A 24,396-nucleotide genomic window follows, 5' to 3' on the forward strand; every position below is an offset into this window, starting at 1 on the left:
ATTTCATTTGGACTTGATTGTAGACTGAAGTTTCTGTCCCACCTAATCCTGCAGCATTTTAGCTCCAAATTAACAGAGACTCATATAAATTGTTTGGCCAGTGACTCAGGCTCTTATTGGCTAGCTCTCTTAATTATTAACCCATTTCTATTAATCTATGTGTCTCCACACAGTCTTGGCTTACTGGAGATTGCCCAGGCACCCTACCTGTCTGGTGGCTATGTGGCATCTCGCTGGTGACTCACTCTCTGTGTTTGTTCCTCTTCCCAGTCTTCTCCTAGTCTGGTAGCCCTGCCTGTACTTCCTGCCTGGCTACATCCTGCCTGTCCATTGACTGAAACAGCTTTATTCATTAACCAATGAGAGAAACATGTATTCACAACATACAGAAGGACATCCCCCATCACTTGACCAATGGGCAATGTTTGAATTCTGCCATTCTTCATTTAGTAGACAGCTCCTCCTCTCAAGGATCATGTTGCTCACTGGTTACCCTGGCTGGGTACAGTCTCAGTTAATCATTTCCTTTGCCTCTAAGGTGGTAGTGACATTTAGGCTGAGACCTGATTGGCCATGTGAAGAAGGAAAGGAACACTTCAGGCTGAGGTTGCAGCTGTTGCTGAAGTCCTAGGGTGGAAGGGTGGGCTATGCAGATGGTAGGTACCTGGGAGGGCGCAGCAGCTAACACAAGGCATGACTTCTACTTTTGGAACCCTGCCCTGAGTTTGCGGTGTGAATGCTATGGGAGATCCCTGGAGGGCTTCAGAAGTGGCCTGGCATGGTCCTGCTTGCCCTTAGGTCATAGTCACTCATTTCATAACCACCTCTTCTCATGGAGCTCATAGCCATAGGAAACAGAAGACACAGAGCATTCGGCAGAAAAGAGGGCCTATGGCTTTTCTTGTGGGAAGCCTTCAGGCTCTGTGGCTTGTTCCTTTAACTTGCACCTCTTTAACTTTCCTCTTAACTTGCACCTCTTGCATCGTGATGAGTCTGTCATTGCCACTTGAATTTCCCCCTATTTTTTCCTTATAGACTCTGGCTTCTGGGGGAGCATTTGTGCCTTACTTACAGGCGGTAGGGTGGTCTCATGAGGCTGGAGTTACCAAGGTTGTGAGGATGGGCTGACTCTGTAAACTGTAATGTAAATGTGAGCACCATTCTTTTTCCAGACTTCTGTTTACTTGAGACAGAGTACCCTGTAACCAGGCTGGCCTTGAACTTGGTCTGTAGCTGGAACTTCCCTTGAATTTCTGAGTCTCCTGGTTCTCTCACCTCTGCCTCCTTTGTGCTGGGATTGAAGGCAGGTACCACATTGTGGTCCCCTCTGTCCCTGATCACTTGAGTTTGTAGTTTGTAGGCGGGAGTGAATTTTTGAAGATGTCGAGGAAACTACATGTTTGAGTAGTTGTAGAGTAGATGTTTGAGAGGTCCAGAAGGCAAGACCAAGTTAAGCTCAAGCCTGCCCTGAGTGGCCACACTCAAGTGAGGGGTCCCACATAACAGCTGCAAAGATGACCCAAATGTTTGTGACTTGGAGGCTGAGGGAGGATTGCCACAAGTTCAAGCCTGGGTTATACTAAGACTGTGTTTCAGAACACACACACACACACACACACACACACACACACACACACACAGTTTTTAAAGAGGCAGGAGAAATTGTTATTTTTTGAATAATGAAAGGTGAGTGGTGGGGGTGGGAGTAGGCCCACTTACTAGTCTGCAGATTGTCAACTCTCCAGAGAAAAGAAAGATGTTCAGTTCAGTATCTGACAAACCAGGAAGGGGTTGTGTGACAACATTCTAGAGCAAGCAGCTAGTGTGGAAGTGTCCTTCAGTTCAAAATAGAAAATATGTTTTCTAGATGGGACTCTGACTACATTAAAAAAAACAAAAAACAAAAACCCCAGACATGCTCTGTATTACATATGTGTGGGACACTGGATGGGAAGACCCAGGCTAGAAAAGAAAGCCAAGAACTTTTGTCAGGATGAGGGTACGGGGGATGTTCTGCAGTGTTCTTAGCAGTCATGTGAGGAGTAACATCCCTCACATTGAAGGCCTATGAAGAAGTTCCAGCTCTTTAGAGACACCTACAAGATCTTGTTTCTTGGTTCAGTATTTATCATCCATGCCTATACTGCAGTTCTGGGTCTCTCTTGGGGCCCAGGGACCTTTTGCCTGGCAGTGGCACCATTGGAAGTGGCTCCTTATGTTATCTCCTGCCCTGAGAAATGTGAGTAAGCACCCAGGTCCTATCCTGTGTCTAGGCCCAGAAAAATAGCTAGAGCAAACAGTTCCATCTCCTTGAAGCTGTGTCCTGTTCTACCTGGCTGGGAGAGTCAGTAGCCTAAGAAGTGGTCTCAGCCATTCTCACTATGAATGTTCCCTGTATTTGGTGGAGGCATTTCTGGTGGCTTCTTCTGTGATTTGTAAGAAGTTAAAGCACTATTCAAAATTCTCCCCGAGTTTTTGTTTCTCACTCTGGGTGACAGGAAAAAGAGGGGCCGCGTAAGTAGACCACCAGGCTTCTGCAGACACTGTTGCCACAGTTAAGGAGATAGACACTGGGAGAAGAAAGTGGAGGTGGAGATGGGGAGTGGCTGGGGTTTTATCCTATCCCATGTGGCCTCCCTGAGACCATAATGGTTGTCATAGAAATCCAAACCACGGACCGCCCCTCGCCCCATTTCTACCCACTAAGAGTGGAATGTAGGGAGTCTTTCTGCCTTCAGGGCATGAGCAGGATGGCTGAGTTACTGAGGGAAAAGAAAGAGGATTGGCCCACGTTTGTTTCTCCGGGTCAGGTATTTCTGGAGTGTGTAAGCAAGCAAGAATCTTGTCCCTTAAAGATGCCCTTCTGTGGGTCCCTGCAAGGAAGAAAAACAGCTCAGCAAGGTGAAAGTTAAGTCCCTTTTGGGAGGAACCCTGGGAACATGGGGAGGGCTCTTGGAGGTGACCTAAGGAGAGACCTGGGAATGCCCACAGTAGCCAGTGCAACTATTTATAAAACTATTTAGACGACCATAGAGGCAAGCTTTACAATCTACAAGTAGATATATACACAAATACATATATCCATGCAATACAAATGAGTGAAATAAGAGGCCATGAATTTGAAGAAACGTGGGAAGAGTCATAGGGGAGGGCTTAGAGGGAAGAGAGGGACATGTAATTATTTTATAATCTCAAAAAAATACAAAAAATAAAAGTAGACATTTTCCAATGTTGGGAAAGATATTTGTAAAATAACTGTAAATTGATTGAGAATAATTAATATGGAAAATTTCAATGACAAATAGGTTAAGAAATAAGAAGCAAACATGGAATATTATATAACAGCATAGAGGGCTGTTGAGAGCTGATGGGAGGTGAGCTAGGCATAGGTTTCCAGCCGAGCCACCCAACAGCCGCCTGGCAGGCTCTTCTTTCCAGGGGGAGGCCAGGCTCGGTCTCTGGTCTCTCCAAGTCACCCAGGCTGCAGCAACTCATGCATACACTGGGTGGCCCCAGGTCCAGGTCTCTCCCCACCCCTCCCACTGCGCAAATTGGCCACGACTAACCTTGCCATATTTAGTACAGTGCTAACGGCTGCTCGCCTTGAAGGGGTAATCATGCAGGCACAAATTCGGGAAGTTGCTAAGCCATGAGCAGTCTTATGAGCATTAAAAGTGTCCTCCTCGCCAGAAAGGTCATTCATAACTTGGCTACCCTGCTGATGTACAGTCAGTGATATTGATTGATTAATGTATAAAAGCCCCGGATCCATTTGCTTCTATGAAAAAGAATAAAGTGCAGTCGACTCTCTTTATTTTCACCCCATCCCTTTGTTTGAAGGACACTTCCCCCTTCTTTTTGTTTGGCCGGCTGTGTTTAAGGGGTTTCAGAAAGCCAGTTTCTGCCAAGTAATGTGTTCACAAAGGGAGCATTGATTCGCATCAGTGTCGCTTCAGCTACCCTTAAAGGTTTGCCAAGGAGTTGCTCTTATATTACCCTTCTGTCCGTGAAGGAAGAAAGAATAAATAAGTCATAAAGTCAGCCTCGTTGATTTGAATCTGGGTTCTGGACTTGATCTAAAATAATTTCCTCCAGGTTCCATTCTGGTGAAGGGAAGGCACTGAGCAGAAACTCTGTATCACTACAGCTTAGGGAGGGGGAGCATTCCGTGAACTGCCCACCCCCCCTCCCCAATACACACACCCTTCTTGGGCACCACACCCCAGAGAAGAACTCTGGATGTCCTCCCCATGCCAAGATGAGTGCTGATTGGCTACCTGCCTTTTAGGCTGAGGTGCAGTGTCCCTGTGCCCTTTGTGGCCGTTCACAGGATCAGGTGGTGTAACCCCCCTGTAGGAGCATTTTGGTGTGGCCGGCCACTCTGCTTTTCATCACTGACAGAATCAGAAGTGCTGAGTGCAGGGCCATCCTCACACTGCAGAGCTCAAAGCAGGCCGTAGCCGAGAGGTTGGGGGCAGAATTTACCTCTGCTTTTGGTAACTTCAAAAGTTACTCTTTCCTTCCCTCCCTCCCTCCCTCCCTCCCCCCTCCCTCCCTCCCTCCTTCCTTCCTTCCTTCCTTCCTTCCTTCCTTCAATCCTACTATCCAGGTAACCTGAGGAATTTCCTGTTGTCAAGAAGTCAAAACAGGGTTAATCTTTAAAGGCCTAAAATGTCTTTGGTTTACCTTGTGTTTCAGATGGGGTAAGAGCATCTTGGCAGCTAATGAGCAGTAGCTAAGGTTTTCTTTCTGTGGCTTTGTCAGAAGTGCTAAGAAGATAGCCCAATGCTGAACATCATATAAGGTCATCATTTTGTCAGTATTGGCTTGCCACCTTCTTTCTTTGGCGTGTGAAGCAAGTGTTTCAGGCAGGCTGGGTAGAGAGGAGTGCCATCTGCGCCTGAGGAGGTGCAGTCTGCATCTTTGCCTGCAGGTGTCAGTGTGGAGTTCTCCCTTCTGGCAGGCCCCGTGGGAAGAAACGGGTGACTGGATTATTTTGATAGGCTATAGGGAATGAAAGCTAGTCAGTCTGTTTCTGTGAGCCAAGCCTCACCCACCCAGCAAGGTGCACATCACAAGGGATGGAGATGACCCCGGCTGTGTGACCAGAGCAGGAACCAGTTTCACATGGGCTCCATTGGGAACAGGAACCACAGTGTAGCCTTGGAAAGCACAGATGTTTGGTTCTTCCTAGGAATTTGAACCTGAGCTCCTCCTTGATGCCTGGGCAGCCCCCATTCCAAGTGGCATAAAAGCATCAGGGTGGGGCTTTGCCACCCCACCTCTGGCAGGTGATTTAGAAATCTGTAGGGCTGTACCCTCTGGTAGTCCCTCCCTGTTAAAAGATGCCCTGGTATAAGCCAGCAACATTTGGCCTGGTAGGGATTTTTTTTTTGTTTTTTTTCCATTCATTTATTTAGCTCATAAATAAAGTCATGCACAATTATGATACACAATACAGTATGTTCATAATGGCATGGCTAAATTAAACCAATTAAAAAACTATGGAATGCTTCACGAATTTGCGTGTCATCCTTGCGCAGGGGCCATGCTAATCTTCTCTGTATCGTTCCAAATTTTAGTATATGTGCTGCTGAAGCAAGCACAGGCCTGGGTGTTAATAGAGATGCACTGCTTTCACTTGGGTACCCAGGAGATGCTCACCACTACCACCCTCGAACCCCCAGGAGCCTCCCAGGTTCTGTGTGAGCCTTTGAATCTTCTTCCGTTCAGCTATGAGCTGCACGGTGTTGCTGATTTCCTATGGTCTGACTGTAGTATAGGCACCTTTCCTGGCTCGCCAGCTTGTTCTTTTATTCACCAACACAGCAGAGGCACCACAGATGTGCAGAGTGTCTGGAGTGAGTTACCCGCACGCAGTGTCGTCAGTTTCTTTGCAAATGCTCTTATGCTGGTAAAGTGCTGGCCCATATAGGGAGCCAAAGCAACTTTATGTAATGGTTTAATTAAAACCCTGCCTTTCTAATTGCAGTCTAAACACAGCGCCTTTTGTTAATGACTGGCGACCTCTGTGCTTAGTTCTGACTCGAGTTTCTTTTCCTTGGGCTTTTCCTTCTTCTTCTTCTTCTCCTCCTCCTCCTCCTCCTCCTTCTTAGGGTTTTCTACTTTGAACATGAAAAGGCAATGTCTTAAACCACACAGAGTGGCACCTGTAATCCCAGCAGTTGGGAGGTGGAAACAAGAGAATCTGGATTCTGTATGTACCTCATTTACATACTGGGTTCTAGGCTAGCCTGAGCTACATCAGACTGCCTCAGCAACAACAAATGAATGGTTAAGTTCCTACTGTAGGGAAAGTGGCAAGTGACATTTCTGACCACTGGGGGAGATGTTCCATCATTTCTCTAATTTAGCATTATCTGGGCTGTGGTTGCCCTCCCGGTTTCCTATTGCAATGAACAAAATCTGCAAGCCCTCTTTCTTTACTTGCCAGAGTAATCAGAAAGCTAGGAGACACCCACCACCACCACCACCACCACCACCACCACCACCACCACCACCACCACCACCACCACCAATTTCTCTGGCTTGAGCACTAGTTTCCATATTCCTCTTGCAAAAAGTGAAATAGATTTTCACACTTGCTTTTTCCAAGGGATACCTTCCCTTGGTTTCCAGATGAGCCTTGGAACCTGTTATTCCCTCCTCCCTCCGCTGGGGTGATAAGAGCCAGCTCAGAGGATAGACCAAGAATGAATCCATTTTCTTTCCCATCTCTCTGCAGAATAAATTAGAATTTGCCTGATTTAATAAAATGGCTTCATCTCCCTGCTGTCTTGCCCATCTCCAGAGTATTTCTTCCTCAGTGGCCTGCTTTTCTCTAATGGATCTCAGCTCCATGCCTCCTTATTACAGGCCGGCGGCCGCACATGTAATGTGTTTACCGGAGCTCTCACGCACACACACCATTTCGCCGCACGCATGCATGCACTCCAGGGTTGGGGGATCCTGATGGCTGAAGGTGTGGAAATCTGTCACCCGATCTCATTTTCTCCATTGTCAGATGTGATGGTTATAATTGATGCAGAGGTTGGTGCATTTTGCCATCCATCTGCCATTAACCCAGCCTCCTGGAGTGGAGCTGACCACAGCACAGAATATATTTTGGGGGAAGGGGAGAGGTTGAAGATGGAGAATTGCAGCATAAATCTCTCCCTGTGGCCCAGCCCTTTCTCTGTATAATTGGAACCCATTTATCTGGGCAGACCGGAGAGAATTTTGCAGTCTCCCCATTGCCCTCACAGAGACCAGTGGGTATTTGTTGCTTGAATTTGGAATGGTTTTTCCATTTGAACTTCCCCCTCCCTCCTAAATTTGTGTTTTAATTTCTATTTCCTAGGCTGATTTTTTTTTTTTTTTTCCTTTCCATTCTGACACTAATTATGCCAGCCGCATTGGGAGATCTCACTGCTGGGAGGTACCCAGCTAAGTGTTAAGAAAGGGTTTTAAAAACAGGCTGAACTCTTTCTTAATGAGGCTCAATCGGCTTCTCCTCCGGGTGGTTTTGTTTTGCTGATCTGTCAGTTTTTCAAGGATTTAATTGCACTTTTTTTTTTCTGTATTAGTCTTTGAGATTGGCCTATACAATCTAGCTATAAAATACTTTTTTTAAAAGGCAAAAGTTAATAGTTTTTATCCCTCACCTCCTTTCATTAATTCTTCACCTTGATCACTCCAAGGCCCTCTTTTGCGAGTCCCTCTGGGGAAAGAGCTGCAGTGAGAGTTCAGAGAGGGAATGGCACATAGACCTGTAGAGATCCTGGTTGGGTTCGTAGGCCTACAAGCCTTCTCCAAAGATCTTAAGCCTTCCTTCTCTGTAGGCGATGACAACTTGGCAGCAGCCTCCTCTTCAGGGCTTGTTGTCAATCAGAGGCAGGGTGAGCCCGGGGCACAAAAGCTGCCTCATTGGGAATGGAAGTGATAGTTTCCATCAGGTGGTGCCAGTCCAGCTAGCTAACATCTTGAGTCCTCAAACATGGCAGCCAAGAACGAATCCCAGAGACAGAAGGCAGAAGTTGTCAAACAGAGGAAGGGAGACGCAGCAAGACCATATCCTTTATGCTATTATCTTTATGGCATAGAAAGACATGCTTGAAGCAATCAGCATGAAGTTCTTAATTGCTTCGCTTACTTCTGCTCTCCTCATGGGACAGATTGTGCAAATGCAGGAGCTGCCAGGCCCCTCATGTTAGCACACTGTCCCTGCTGCACACACTATTTTTAACTAGTGCTTTGTTTTGCAAAGATACACAAAGCTTTTTCTTTATTTCTTTGTGTCGTATGCCCCCCACCCCACCCCCCATCCCCCATCCCCTCCCTGCGTGCACGTGCCTGAGGATGCTAAGTAGTAGTAGAAGCAGTGAAAAGCAGCTTTAGCCAGCAAGCAGCTAAGCTTCCTGAAGCCTGGGCACCCAGTTCTGTCCACAGCACTGCCTTCTACCTCTTCCCTTTGGATTTTATTCCCTGCCCTCTGGTGTATGAGTGTGTATGTGTGTGTGTGTGTGTGTGTGTGTGTGTGTGTGTGTGTGGGTGGTGGTGGTGGTGGTGGTGGTGGTGGTGGGTGGTGGTGGTGGTGGTGGTGGTGTTTTAGGCCCCCAAAGTTTTCCCCCAGACCAGTCCCTCTCCCTGTCTTCCCAGAGTGGTTTGCATCCCTCACCCATCCCTTCAGCTGTTGACCTTCCTCTTGAGGAGTTTCAGTCCCCTCTCATGAGGTTGTGAAAGATCCAAGAACCAGATCTCTGAGATTTCAAAATAAAATAAAAGTAAACTCTGCTTAAAAAACACTTTAGCAGGAAAGCCAGGCTAATTGTAAATCAATGGGTCTTAAAATGCAGCATCGATCTCCAGTTAGAAGTTTGAAGGGGAAAAGCAGTAATTACTGCACCAGAAGGTAGTTTTCCTTCTTGGTAAGTTCTGGGCAGAAAGGAGGCTCATTAGGGCAGCACTTCGGAATCTGAGTAATTAGTTTAAAAAGTACTTTTGTGGTGTTATTCCCCCAGCTGGAAATTATTGGAGTCTTCACAGATTTAGAGCTCAATTCTGATAAGATTTGATTTATTATTGTGTTTGGTATGGAAGAGCCTTGATACAGAACCACTCAGGTGAAGATCTAGGAAAGCATGGATCAGTCTCAGGGATGAAGTGGCCTTATAGAATTGGCGGATCTTGATTCTATGATGATTTCTCCTGTTGATTGATAGTGTCGCACAGCGCTAACTTGGAGCCCTAGTATAGCAGCCCCAAGGCCGATGGTGAGCTGAGATCCATGGAAAGTATGTTTCTTTTTCTTGTCCACACACCTTCTGGCAGAGTGATTGTATTTCACCGAGCCATGTGATGTCACCTGCAGTAGATCTACAGGAGGGTAGGTTCCATGAGGATGAGAGCATATCATTCTTGCCCAGTTGGATCCACAAGAGCCAGAATCTAGAAGGCATGAGCCAAGACACATCCAACTATGAGAAGTGAATGAACCGATGTGCAGACAGCCAATTCCTGTTTTGTTTTTGAAAAGTCACAACGGAAACTTTCTGGTTAGATTACCATAGCCAGGAAAGCAGCTACTCAGAGCATTTCCCCATTGCAGGGGCTTCATTTTGCTTCCACAGGAAGCTGTATAAAGATCATTCTGTCTCCTCAATCTCAATTGAAACACAATAGATAGCATAGAACAGTACTTTGAAGCCAGCCATCACCCCTTGCCTCTGTGCAACTTTATATTGGCTTATTGTGTTTGGTTTGGTTTGGTTTTGCCTGCTCCATGTAGGAGCCATAGCCAGTTACGCGCATTCAAGAGTGCTTGGTTGACTTAGAGCTAGGAGGGTTGCTGTTAATATTTTATTTAAATTCATTTTGAGAATGTCATCATTTTCACCCCTTTTAACTCCTCCCCTGTCCTTGCTCCCCCCTCAAAGTCCTCACCGCTGATTTATTGTTTTATTTATATATGCACACATAAATGTATGGATACACATACATATTTACAAACACAACTTGATGAGTCCATTTTGCTGTTGTGTGTAGTGTATGTGTTGAAGGTTGACTACTTGGGATTGGCGCTCCTCCCTGGAGAAGAGTGACAACTCCTCTCTCAACAGCTGCTGATTGCCTGGAGCTCTTCATTTCAGGGGTAGGAAGATTGTCCCCACCCATGTTGTGATGTCAGCTGGTGTTGTCATCGTGCAAGTCTTGTTCAGACAACGATATTATTGAAATTTCATTGGCGCAGCTTCCTTGTTCTAGGTGGCGTTCTCTAGCAGCAGATATTCGGCTCTTCTGGGTCTTCAAACCCCTCTCCCTCCTCCTCTTCGGTGTTCTCTGGGTGGAAGAGTTGTGAATGTCTCAATTGAGGGTGTGCACCTCACAGTTGGCTCTCTGCGTTTTGACCAGTTGTGGATCTCTCCCCAGCCCCCCTTCTTCCTTTCTTTCTTTCCTCCTCCTCCTCCTCCTCCTCCTCACCCTCCTCTTCCTCCTCCTCCTCCTCCTCCTCTTCCTCCTCCTCCTCGGAATTATTTTACTTTACTTGGTATGTAGAGTGATTTGCCTTCATTTGTGTACCTGCAAGCCTGGTGTCTGCACAGGTCAGGAGAGGGTGTCAGATGCCCTGGAACTGGAATTATGGGTGGTTTGTAATCGTGTGCTGCTGGGAACCGAACCCAGGTCCTCTTTAAGAGCAACAAGTGCTTTGAACTACTGAGCCTTCTCTCCAGCCCCCCCCCCCCAAGTTGTGGATTTCTTTAATGGTCTTTTAAAATTATCTTTAATGGTCCTTTTTAAATTATCTTTTCTTTTTAATCATTTTTATTATTTAAAACAATTTTTAAATTTAAATATATTTTGTTCATATTCTTCCCCTCCCCCAAGTCCTTCCAGTTCATCTCCCTCTACCCACACAACATGAAATTCTTTCTCAAAAACAAAACAAAAAACTCTGAAGCCAAGAAAACAAAATAAAACAATACCCCCCAGATTAAAAAAAAAACACCAAAATATAACAAAATAAAGCATAGTTTAAAACACACACAGTGGAGTCCATTATATGTTGGTCAGGTTTTCCTGAACATGAGACCTGCCCCAGAGTGGTTGATGCACCCAGCATCATTTCATTGGAGGAAAACTGATTTTTTCCTCTCCCAGCAGGTGTGAACAACAATTCAGTTGTTAACTTTTACCGTAGCAGCTAGGTTTTCATCCATCCATCCATCCATTCATTCATTCATTTTTTCTTTTATTGTGATCTTATTGTCTTCATAACAAGATCACCTTAGAAGTGGATCACTTGGCCCTTTCTCTTCTTATCGCCTCCCAGTTCAAAATGCTTGCATCTCTTAATAGCCAGCATCCTCTTAGATCTGCAGTTGGGCTCAACACACTCAAGCCTTAGCACAATCTTCTATGCAGTTTCAGCCTTTTTTTTGGAAAATAGGCTGAGTCTTCCCACCATAGCCACTCTGTTTCCTGACATAACGCCGCTTTCCCTGGGCATACAAAGAGTCCTTGCCCTTCTTGTACTGTGTCACTTTATGGGGCTGGTGCTTGCCACATTTCTTGCAGACCGTCCAGCGGGTCTTAGGAACATTTACCATGTTGGCGCGAGCGATATCGGCACAGAAAGCTCATTCATTCATTTTTTAAAATATAACAAAATAAAATGTAATCTGACAAAACAAAAACTATCACATTGAATCTGGGAGAATTTTAAATTCATGGTGGAAACTTCATGTTACGCACGATTCTTCAGGGAGGGCCCTCCAGAATGGCTGCTGCAGACTGCCAGCCTGGCATGTACACCACCATATGGTATGGTGGTCTAAAAGGGTGGTGATAGAGAGTTCTGATTTCCATTTTTATGTGATGTGTTTGTGTTTGTCTATGCACATGCCACATGGGTGCAGAGCCCAGAAGAGGGGGTCGGGTCTACTGGAGTTACAGGTAGTCATGACATGCTCAGTGTGAGGGCTGGGAACTGCAAGAGCAGAAAGCATTCTTAATTCTGAGCCCAGCAGGGGAGAGTTATCCTAAAAACAAAAGTGGGAATTGCAGAGATGACAAGTAAATTCAGGACACTTGCTGCTCTTGCAGTTGAATGTCTAGCAGCCATCTTTAAACTCCAGTTCCAGGGGATCCAGTGCCTTCTCTTGACTTCTGGGGATACCAGGCATGTATACACTGTTCACAGTCAAAAAGCCTATATGCATAAAATAATTTTAATTAAGGAAAATGAAAATCTAATTTCAAGACAATATGTAGACAGTTTTTTGTTTATTTGTTTGTTTTAACTTTCTATAACTACAGAAGTTCGTATTTGCCACATTTGCTCATGGTGTCAGAAAGTGAGGCCAAAGTAGAGGTAATCCACAGTGATCTCAATGAAGAGTTACAGAAGTTAAACAGTATCAATAATACTTCTGTTTTACTTATGCATCATTGTTTCATTCTGTCATTACATAAATCCCATTCACACAGAGGTATTCCAAACAGTAGTGGTTTTAAGTAACCCGATTCACAATCTCCAGAGAATTTTCAGTTGGGCCAAAGTGTTTTGAAGCAAAGTTCCTAAGAAAACTAGCTACGTTGGCCCTAGGGCTGGCTAAGTGACATTTAGTGGATAACGTTTGGCACAGTCACAGGGACTTTATGTCATAATGTAAGATTAAATCAGAATAAAAAAGGCAGAACTCCTGTGGTATTTTGGGGTTCCCAGAGAGCATCTCAGACACCATTTGTTCTTTGAAGTACATTGGGATTTTTGCCTTTGGAAGGACCCATGACTGCTTTTTCTGGAAAAAAGACTTATGTCAAGTGGCTGATGAAGGGCCCCTGTCTGAGTGACTCCCAGTCACCCCCAGCAGGTGGCCTCTGCATGGAATGCATCCTTCTCTTGTGTAGAGAGGCACTTCGTGGCCTTTGCCTCCCCTGTGAGGTCTCTCACTTGCTTCTTTCTGGCATCTGGGAGGTTGACACCTGCCTGGGGCATTGCCTTGGCTCAGAACTGGACTCTCCTCTGTCCTGAGACTGAGCAAGTGCTGATGTTCCACTTGGAAAAAAAAAAAATGTCACTTTCTATTTATAAACGAGAGGAAACATTTCCATTGTTTATCCAAGAAGCCCTGAGCTATGCTTTCAAACGCTAAAAATTATGTCCCTCATCACGGCCTCAGTGAGCTCCTGTGTTCTGTCACTGCCCAGGAAAAGGCTGCTCCCTTCCTCCATGACATCTTGTCACTGGCTTTTGTCGCTTGTACAAACTCTTCCCTCAGCTTAATGCTCACATTTGCAAAGTTTACAAATAACATTAGCACACCATGGGGTGGAGTAGTCATTTCTTCCTTTTTTAATTTAAATTTTTTCTAAAACATGTTTAAATTTTAGAAACAGGCCTGGGCTCGTTTTGGGGGGTGAACTCCAGTTAGTTCTTCAAAGAATCTGTCTTCAGAGCTAGTCTCTGTGTGTTTTCTCTTGAAGCTGAAGGCCTGGGTTAACCCTCTGTCGTCATGGTAATTCCCTGACATTCATAGTTACTGGAGGTCAATCAGGTTCAGATCTAACCCCGCACACCCCATGTCTGTAGCTCCCCGACCCTTTTCTAAAACAGTACACCTAAACACCACACTGTCACCTGAAGCCATTCCTCTGACTGGCTGCAGTAACATAGGTGTGGTTGAACTGGTTTATTGTGTGTATTTTGGAACAGCAGAGCTCCGCTTATGCACATGGATTGACTGGCCACGTGATCCCCGTGGGCAGTGGCTGCCCCTAACGTGGTAAGTCGTTTTCTATACTAGAGCTCGGGTTGGAAGATGTGTGTGATAATATTTTCATCCAGGCCTGTTGTTGCTGGAGATTAGTGTATGTGGACAGCAGGCATGACTGGCTTGAAGACGCCAGCACCCTGCGATAGAACCCCAGAGTGGCCCAAGAGCCCATGGCAGGAGTAGGTATTTTCATGCTGGTTCCATGGTTACTAGGTTCCAGCCTGGGGATCAGACCATTCTGTTTGCCCCTTATCTGGACACATCTGACTTTTCTGGTCCTTCCTTCTGTTTGCCGTAGCAGACCCTTCACACTTTCCTTCTAACTTATATCCCCTGATAGGACAAAACACTTCTGTCATCCCTAGAATGTAGGAAGGTGGTAAAAGAAAACAAAAACAAAAACAAAACAAAACAAAAAAACACTTGTTTTTGTTAGGTGAACCCTGAATAGCACCCAGACCAGCTGGGCTTTGGTAGACAGCTGGGGACCTCAAGTACAGGCATGTTGGACTTGGTTCTGTCTCTTATCCTTGGACAAGTAGGAAACCGAATGGCAGCCGCTGGCCAGGAATTGATTGCATTAATTGATATGCCAATAATAGAGCTTGTTACATCCGCCATTGGTTAGGAGGCCAGCTAAACAAGTCTTCTGATCAATGGCACCAATAAAGATTCCATCCATTAATGAGCAACATGGTAATTAATGTTATCCATAAACCAATTAGCCTGGCTAGCTAACATTCGCAGATTAGCCTGACGAGTGGCATCACAGAAGTGGGCAGATGACTACCCATGTGGCATGGTTTTGGGTATTCAGGGAGCTTCATGGAAGAGACCCTGGCACTCTTGATAGCGTCCCAGATGGAGAGAGAGTAAACTTGATTTTCTGAGCCCCTGGCAGCTTTCTGAGCCCCAACACTGGAATGCAGCAGACCCCTATCCATACCGGTGGACAGGAGACTGGACTGAGTTTCTTTTCCAGCCCTTTGGCTGAACAGCCTTCCCACAGGAGTCTCCAAGGGGCTGTTAGGGGTGTAATGGAAGGGCTGAATCCCTGGGTCACTCCAGTCCCAGCTGGGCATGCTCTCCCTGGGGACACCCCGATCCACAGCTCACAGACATAACCCTGCGCTCCTGGAGGGTGGGCCATGGCCTCATCTGGGAACCATGAGTGAGGTTGGTAAAGGAATTAACCTCCCCCAACCCTCATGTTTCATTAGGAAGAAAAATTTTGCTAGAAGAAAGAAAGGAGAAACAGTCAATTTGAAGCTGGGCCCTTTCCCTTCCTCTGGTTTTCTGAGATGACATCAGTGGGGTGTCTGCCAAGCATAACCTGGCAGCCTGGCGGCTCTGCCTGACTGCCTGAGATTTCTGGGGACTGTGCAGTTCGCCAGCTCCAGCCGTGGCAGCATGCCAAGGTGACGTTCCGTGACTAAGCAGAAACAAGGGAGAGGGAGAGAGGGAGGAAGAAGGTATGTGTGGTTGGGGAGCTGGGGGAGAGAGTGGTCTGGGCAGGGTGTGGCATGGGGAGCCGGGGATCTGAGGAGGCATGTCTGGGGCATCAACTCAGGAGGGCGGATGTCAGGGGAGCGTACTGGCAGGCCAGGAAAGGTTCCTTTGGCCCTGGCCGGGGTTGGTGGTGGTGGTGGTGGTGGCACAGGGCAGCAGCCACAGATTCATCCTAACAGATTGCAGAATGAAGGGGTCCGACTTAGGAGGGAACCAAGTGAGCTAAGCAACAGAGACAGCCCAGAGGGCCTGGCACTAGGAGAAGGTGGCTCAGGGAAGCTTTTAGCAGCATCAGGCCCGATTCTCTGTAGCGGAGTTTCCTTTGCATTGTTAGGTATTGACCCTCAGAGACCCCTTGTGGATTCCCTAATTGAAAATTAATACTAGATCAATGCCATGAGCAATTTGCATATTGATCATAAACAAGTTTGAAGGCACCGAGTGTGCAGTGGATCAATAGGGCTCCTGAATAGGCTGCGGAGGGAGCACCTCCCAGTACAATGCACTCCGAGAAAGGTTAATGATTTGGGAAGTTCCTAACTGCTCAGTGTGGGGATCAGCCCCCACACCGCATAACACCAGCAAGAGCAATTAGGGCCAGACCTAAGCAGTCACCCCTCGGCCTCCTCTGCTCCCCAGCCCCAAAGTCCAGAGGGGAGGGTGACTGTGCCAGTGTGGTACAAGGGCTGGACATAAGAGATTTTTAGCAATTGCCTTTTTTGGAGATGGATAAAGTCTTGGGGTGGTTTATTCTGGGAAATGTACTGTAAAAGGAAGCAGCCAAGTTAAGGCTCCAATAATTGTTCTGGCCCCTTCCCCAAACACAGTTTTTGATGAAATGAAATGGAGGGGGTGGAGCCTAGCTTTGGCCAGCCTCCTCCTCTGGCTTTTGCTCAATGAGGAAACCCACATTAGCTCTTCCTTTAAGCTGGGATGGATTTGGCCCCATTTTGCTTCCTGTTCAGTCAGCTTCCCCTCTCTGGCTGCTCCCCACTTGCCCCATCACTTACTCTCCCCTGAGGCATGCCTCCTCTGCTCCTGCTCTGGCTTGCAGCCTTGTCTTTCTGTTCTTGCTGCATCCCTGATGGCCTGGAAGGGGCTGCCAAAGGTGGTCACTTCTACCTGCCTCCCAGTTCCTTCCCTCAACCTTGGCCCAGATCCAGTTCCACTCCTGTCTTGGCTAGAGAAACAGTGAATTGGCCATCCCTGATCAGGGCCACACACAGCTTGAGGATAGTGGGGGCAAGAGGTGCCTTTCTCCCAGGTATCTCTGTCCAGCCACAGTCCTAAGACATTGAAGACCAAGGCCCATGGAACCGGCCACAGAGAGGATTGTGGGTCACTAGGGGAGGCACCTCCTCTCCAGTGAGCTGGGCAGACATATAGTTGAAACAGCCCCCCACCCCAACAACAAAGTTATGTTGTATGTCCCAGAGTTCCCTAAGGGCTGAGTGTAGAACATCAGTGGAGGCTCATGTTGTGTCCCAGGCATTATGTACAAAAGGATCTGTCACCACAGATGACTTGTCTTTGTGACGTCACCATCCTGGCTCCCTCACTGCCACCCTGAGCCCTTCCATTCCTGGTGTTACCCTCTCAGCTGCTCTGTTGCTTGCTTTGGAGTGTGGTGTCCACATGACCACCTCTGGCTGGCTGGGTGTCAAGCTGGTGTCCCAGTGCTCCAGCACAGCATACGGCAAGGGGTGTGTGGCCGTCCCACCTCAGAGCCAGCTTTGTCCTATGTAGCCTTTCTGTAGGAAACCCCTATCAGGACCACCACGTGAAACATGCAGGAGGCCCCCCCACCCACCACCACCACCACCACACAAACAGTGCTCTGCAACCAAGGCCAGATGCTGTTGTAGTTAAGTGCAAGGTCAGATGGGCTCACCGGAAGAGATCACGAGGAGGAGGAAGAGGCATGCTGTGCCAGCCTTTTCAGAAGTCCATGGTGTGTTCAAAGACTCAGGCCCTGCAGTGGCCAACAAAACCTTGTAGGACTTGTAGGTCTTCAATCACAGCTCCTGTAGCTGGCTAGCCATTCTAGGACCTCTGTGCTTTCTGTATTACAGGCCAGCCTCTGCAGCTCACACCATCACTCCACAGGTCTGGGCATGTCCACCACCCTCCCTGAACCTTCTTTGGGTTCCCTTTGTCCCCCCCAAACCCCCCGCTTTGCCATCTTCCCTAGTCTTTTCTAGGCTCCTTTGCTTAGCTGTCTTACTCTCCCATATTCCCCCACCTCCCCAGCACAGCACCTGCCCCTGTCTTGTGTCCTGTTCACAGCTGTGTTTTCCATGCCTAGAGTTAGGTGCCTTGGGCACCTGGACACCCACCAGGCAGACCAGTGGCTAGACAGGAGGAGAGCATATTATTCTGGGAAGCTCACGATGACAGCTGTAAAAATAACCTTTAGAAACTTGACCCTTAGTGTTAGCCCTACCAGCCCCCCAGCCTATGACCTTCACCAGTCATTTAGCCTCCCTCAGCCTCAGTTTCCTCATCCATGGAATGGGACTGCTGATTGTGTCACTTTAGCCGAGTGAGTGTTGTGTTACTTCCACTTCCACTTAGTAAAGTGAATGTCGCTTTGCTGGACATAGGACTGATTCTCATGGCAGTGGTAAAGGACTGCACAGGCAGGAGAAAAGGAGAGCATCCACAATCATGCTGAGCACCGCCACTTGGCCAGCTGTCTGTGTTCTCACATTGCAATTAAAGCATTTGTGATCGGGTCAGAGAAAAAGACCACAGGAGCACAAGGCCCCATGGACAGGGGGCTGGTGACCTGCAAGGGGCAAGGTGAGAGCCCATGTGGCTTGGCTTGGCTGGGCGTGGCCGCAGCCCTGGCGGCCTAGCAGACATCCCCACGCATGTGATTACTTCATTGTGGAGCCTTTCATTGACTTGGCTGCACCATGCTGATGAACTGAGACTAGGGACAAGAGCTCGTAATTGAGGGAAATAAATTCCCATCACAGGCCTGTCTGCAGCCAGGAGAGAGGGCACTCTGCATGAGTTTGCACGTGTTGGGGTGGGGATGCAGGTGTCTTTGTGGGTACAAATACAGATCCTCTTTTCCCCTCCCCTCTCCAGCCTGCACAGACACTAGGTACAGTGCCAGAAGAAGGTCTGCGGCCCTGTGTCTCACACTTCATGCTTTGTTTCCTGAAGGAAGCCTTATGTGTTTGCACGCTGTCCTCTTTCCATGCACTTTCAAGGCAGGCATCTACCGTGGCCTCCCTCATGGTTCCCCATCCGTGCTCTCTGTCATTTTTTCCAGCTCTCTGTGTGCCCACCTGCAGCCCTATGCTGTGAAGCCATGGAAGGGAAGCACCATCGCTGCCCTGCTTAGTGAACGTTGTGTTTTGAAATGAGGCAAGGAATGAGCAGGGCAGTTGTCCAGGTCATTCATCCACTTGCAGCTGATTCCACAAGGAGCTCAGCTTGGAAATACTGACCACAGGAATACTTAGCACCATCTTAAGAAAAGGAGTTTAGAAACAGGACTGGAGAGATGGCTCAGCGGGTAAAGGGCTTGCCGTTCGATCTCCAGTTCTGGTCCCCAGCACCCAGGTTTAAAAAAAAAAAAAAAAAAAAAAAAACCTGTGTGAAAGCAAGTGCCTTTGTTCCTGGTGCTAGGGAGGCAGAAGCAGTAAGAGCTCTGGAGCCGGATAACCATTCAGTCTAGCCTGCGGGTGAGCTCTAACTTCTTGGAGGGACTGCGTCTTAAAAGATACGGTGGTAGAAAAGCAAATGAGAAAGATACCAGACAATGACTTTGGCCTCCACATGGACACAGGCAGATACCCACCACCACCACCACCACCCTCACCCTGTCCCACAAAGTCAGACACACACAAAAGAATGTAGGAGTGATAATCATTTTCATAAAACTAAACCCAAAATCCCACAAGCAGCTACCCACTTGAACCACACAACCATCTCACTACCATGCATTTTCTAAAACTGGCAGCCTAGGTTACCAGCCGGTACCTTGAGGTTGGTCATTACCAACCAGTTGCTTAGTTTACTGCAATGAGATTTCCCTCCAGTGCTGTCTAGGCCATAAGAGACCTCTCCTAGAATGCAGAGCCCGTGTACTGCCCACATAATGGCTGGGCCAGGGAGGAAGGTTGCCTCAGTCACAAAGAAGTATGGGTGTCGAGCAAACAGAGGGGAAGAGAAAAGGAGAGCCCTCACTTGACACGCGCTGACCCCAGCTGGTGGAGCTGAATGCTGGAGAGGCAGGGCTGAAATTGCAGTCACTTTAGATTATTTGGAGTGAGGAGAGGCAGGGAAAAAAGGGTCTGCTGACTACAGGAAGCTGAATTCTTCCCCTGCTGAAAGCTTATTAGTGGAAGGGGAAAAGCAATTACGTGGCTTTTGCTAGCTCTCTGTGGCCAGGACTCGGGCTTGTGACAGCAGCCCTGTCACCAACGCCTTGGACTTAACCCGGATCTAGAATGTTCCTGGGCTCCACCCTACCAGAAAAGAGCAAGAAGGAGACGTGAAAAAGAGAGGCAAGCAGGGAGAGAAAATACAAGCCTAGCCCTTTGTCCTGGCTTTAAGCCTGGTGGTTATACCTGGGCTGTCATTTTTCTGGGCAGGGAGTGATGAGTGTACCATTTGCCTGGAAACACAGACATCTGAGATTTTAGGGGCCACTTCTGTTTTTGAGTGCAGGCTTTAGGCTCTTTTTTGGTAAGCTTGGTGCTTATTCTTGCTTGCCTTTTATGTCAGCATATTGAGTTGGATGTTGCCTAGAACAACTGCAGCACCAACTTGAGACTCCCTGTCACCATACAGCAGCCTTTGAGGAGGGAACAAGGTGGCCAGCCCCCTTCCTTGACCCCATAACCTTTGCTTGAGTACTTTCCCTCTCCTCCTGTTTGTGTCCCTCATCCTCCTGTGTGTTCCCTCATTGGCCCATCCATCTCTTAGCCCATAAAGCCAAGGCTCTCGTGATCGCTTCCTCCAAACAAATTCCTTTGAACAAATGTAGAGCCCTTGGGTGACCAGGTTTCTACAAACAGCCCTTTCTTCTTCATAGAGTTTTAAGCTTGAACAACAGGTGTTGTCTCCTTGTTTGGACTACCCTGCTTATTTATCCTTTTTGAATTTTCTAAATGTGAAAGAAACCTCTCATTTTACCCTACCTTAAGTTTGGCTACCTAAATTTTACATAGAGAGCTCTGTAGTTGGACAACGTTTTTATGTTTGTTTGTTTTTTGTTTTTTGTTTTTTCCCTCCTTCTCGGCTGTCTGCATCCTTCCCGCTGCCCTTTTCCCAGGCCCAGCATCTCCTCTTCTCTCAGGGTATTTCCTGTTTCTGACTTTCCATCAAAGTTCTCTAGTGAACTTGGTAGCTGAGTCACCTCATAGATTAGCACATTTTAGAGAGAAATCGTGTTTTCTCTATCATAGCACATACATAATTGGGAAAAAGATTTGTTTTGGTTTTACATGTATGAGTATTTGTCTGCATGTATATATGTGTACCATGTGGACAGAATATGTGCAGAGACCAGAAGAGGGCATTGGGTCCCTAGAACTGGAGTTACAGGCTGTTGTGAGCTACCATGTGGGGTGCTGGGGACCAACCCCAGTCCTCTGTAATATCAACAAGTGGTCTCAACCCCTAAGCTATCTCTCTAACCCCATAATCTTAATTTTAATATACTGTGCTCTGTTTTCCCCCTCACTGATTATTATGCAAATTGCCCCTCTTTCTACTGAGAGATGGTGCTTGGTGAGGGCTGGGGCTCACTTCATTGTCCACTTCACGGGCACTGTCATCACTGACATTGCATAGAACCTTTGGCTGTTTTTATTTGCCCCACTTCCTATAGGCCCATGCCAGACAGTGAAACAAAACCTTTCACTGATCTGCAGTCTCTTTCCCTTACTCTGTTTGTGCAAAGGATCCATTTTTCTTTAGGAAAAGTGGGGAGGATACGGTGTGAAGGATTTCCCCTTTGGTAGAGTTCTGGAACATCCACCCGTTTCATTGCTTCCAGGGAAGGAGCTCTACACCCCAAAGGAAGTGGAATTTTGTGCTACAAACCTCCATAGATCTTATACCTGTGTTAAGTACCGGGTTTTTTTGTTTTGTTTTGTTTTGTTTTGTTTTTTTTGTCACAAACTGTACTTTTTCTACCCAAATCATCTCCCATCTCATGGCTATGTTTTGTCTTTGGTGTCAAGTGTTCAGTCTTCCAGTGTCCCCACCATCATAGCCTCAATTTTGGCTAACATTTATTGTAGTGTTTGCTGTGGTTGATGGTCACTTGTGTAACTGTGCTTTGAGATGTAGTACTATGTACTCTGTCCTGGGACAGAGAATGGAATCTGTCGCTTTTCAAGGTACCCTAGCCTGCCGTTAGATCTCAGTAACTCTTTGTAAGAGGAAAAACTAAATAGATGAACTGGAATCTTAAGGCTCGGTTTAAAACATAGTACCACAGGGAGACTAGAGGAGGAGCTGTTGTGGGTAACATCTCTATGAAAGGAAAATGGGTTAGCATTGTGTTAAACCTTAGAAAATTATAGTGTTGTTGTATAGAATCCAAATTACCAAAACAAAACAAAGACAGGCTTTGGGTAGAACTATTGGCATGGCTTTCAAAGTTCCTCCACAGGAGGGGCCAAGAATTTTTTTTCTCCCATTGGCATAGAACTCCAAAAGGTGCCATGTATTAGCCATCCTATATGCTTGTCCCCGCCATTTGTGCAGGGAAGCTCTTGAGCCAGAAAACATTTGTCTTTCCCCCTGCACCTCAGTTTCCTGCTTTACTACAAGTTTCTTGAGCATCGTCAACCAAAACCTTTTGCTCCCACCACCTGCCTGCTTCAGATTAGACACTTTATGACCTAGGTTTGACTTTATACATGGCAGTGTGTCTTCAAATGTCAGGTGTGACCATAAGATCTCATTCCAGAGCTGGCCTCTTTGCGTATAACCAGGCAGTGTGCTATGGCTATTTTAAGGTTCCCCAGGTGCTTGGAGGTGGAGGAGTCTGTTGTAGGTTACCTCCAGGGTCTCTCTGTATGTGTATCTGGCATTGCCTTTTGACACGTGTTGCCTTGCAAAAGCACTGACCTCTTCTGCACACGCTTGGGTATCCCCAAGGACGGGCAGTGAGTTTAGCCAGTGTTTCTCTGGGCGAAATCCCACTTAAGTTGGCCCGATTTCTGTTCTGTCAGATTTGGTTTGGCAAGTGTAAGCCTTTGTTTGTGCTTTGTTTTTATGAATCAGCTTGTTTCACCAGCTGTGCATGTAAGTGGCTTATGATCAGGCAGAAACAACTCATTGACAGTCAGTCCCTCGCCGCTCTGCCTTCCTCCAGTGGAAGTAAACGAATGTTTCTGTCTGAGTTCTGCACTTTGTGGGGGGAAAACTGTCTTCTGAGTAGTTATATCCCTCAGGCACGAGGGACCTAAGAGTAAGGTGACAACCAAGCTGGGAATCGAATCCAGGTCTTTCATCTGTGTGCCCAGTGACTCAGACCTCTGCAATCAGGGTTCTGTTTTTCTCCCTCTTGTACTATTTGTCTCAGTGGTCAGAAACAAAATGTTTACCTGTTACTTTCTCCCTTGATTTGCTTTTTTAAAAATATCTTTTTAAAAACTCCACAATTCACTTTGCCATTATCAGTTCATGCCTTCTCTGGTGTTGTAAACACCCCCCACCCCCCACCCCCGTCTGCATGGCAGCTACCCCGCCCTCCCTTCCCATGCTCTAGTTCCTGTATGTGTTGCATCCATCATTGCTGCTGTTCCCGTCATGAGAGCCATCCCTCAAGGTTTTTGCGTATGCCCATTAGGTTCTAATCACCTGCCTCTAATATCATTTCTGGTACATCCTGCTCATTTCCCACACACCTTCATTTGGACATAGATGCCTGAGTGTGCTTATAGCCCTCCCTACTCCCGCGCCTTTCTGTATTAAGTATAAGATCTCTTTCCAGTAAGTCAGTCTTGACTCTGAAGGCAGTACCAGTCTTCTATAATGGAAAATGTTAGGGGTTTTCGTGTGCATGCATGCGTTTGTGTGTGTGTGTGTGTGTCTGTGCACATGCGCACGCGCGCATGGGCATGCTTTAATTTACTCTATCACTCATGTGTGTTTATCTATCTTGTCTTCTCCCCTTCAACTATGGAGGCTTGGCAGTGTTTATTTGAAGCAGGGTGTTATTGAAAGACAGATGCTGTGGGGACTGCTCGGGCCTCACACCTGGAATGTTAAAAAGCTTTCAGGCAGTGCTTTCCTGTTGAAAAATGTCCCTTTCTGCAGAGGGGGCAGGCAGGAAGTAACTGGTACCCATCCAGGAGGCTCCCCATTTACATCCCTCTTGTGGTCATGTGCGCCTAATTCTGCCCCCCCCAACATTTTAGATGATGTGTGCAAGTCTGTGAAATGATTTGGTCTGATGAATGTATGTGTGAAGTCCTTTTTTCCTTCCTTCCATCTAGACCTTTATCTCTCCCTCAGCTCCAGGGAGCCTTACTTACTTCTCAAATGTTATGTCCTACAGACTTGCAACCCCCTGCCTCTGTCCTCTCTTCCCAAGTAGCATGGTGAGCTGGAATCAGTATTTTCTCCCAGCAACTTTGTTTTTAACGGCCTAGAAAGGGGCACCTCTCTTGGTATCAATGACCTTCTGTTCTGCATGCCTCTACTTTCCTGAAAATTCCACTTTGGTGGGAGGTTAAACTGTGCAAAACGCCATTTAAAAAATGAGAGCAAGAGGAAAATAACATTTCAAAATGCATTTGTTAAACCAAGTACGATTGAAGGTAGGTAGGGTGTCTTTTTGTTGTTGTTTGTTTTGGTTTGGCTTTTCTTTCTTTTTTTTCTTTTTTCTTCTTTTTTTTTTTTTTTTTTTTTTTTTTGTCCAAAGAAAGGAGGGGGGGACTGAGCTCCCAAAGAGCGAGCCTCCTTTGTCGCAGAACTGACATTGAAGTGTAATTTTTCATGGTTATTTGGACTGGAAAATGGGGGGAACGGGAGAGATGGGTCTGCGATTATTTCCCATAAGTGACAACACAATCACATCACGCTCCGCTACGAACATGCTCAGGGAATTTGCCTTTTTTATATTGTCTCTGTG

At 46.8% G+C, this 24,396-nt stretch overlaps 1 protein-coding gene, 1 non-coding gene and 1 pseudogene across 5 annotated transcripts in view; 1 reads left to right on the plus strand and 2 right to left on the minus strand.

Annotated features, from left to right (window-relative positions):
- Window positions 1-24,396, plus strand: part of Zfhx3 (zinc finger homeobox 3) — a 244,019-nt gene that overhangs the window by 166,090 nt on the left and 53,533 nt on the right. The gene's annotated exons all lie outside the window — the stretch shown is intronic.
- Window positions 5,499-5,606, minus strand: LOC113834698. The gene has a single exon (XR_003483432.1). It is a non-coding gene; the product is annotated as a U6 spliceosomal RNA (small nuclear RNA).
- LOC107979753 lies at window positions 11,285-11,606 on the minus strand (annotated as a pseudogene).

This window comes from Cricetulus griseus, chromosome 3 (genome assembly GCF_003668045.3).
Source record: "Cricetulus griseus strain 17A/GY chromosome 3, alternate assembly CriGri-PICRH-1.0, whole genome shotgun sequence".
NCBI classification, from domain to species: Eukaryota; Metazoa; Chordata; class Mammalia; order Rodentia; family Cricetidae; genus Cricetulus; species Cricetulus griseus.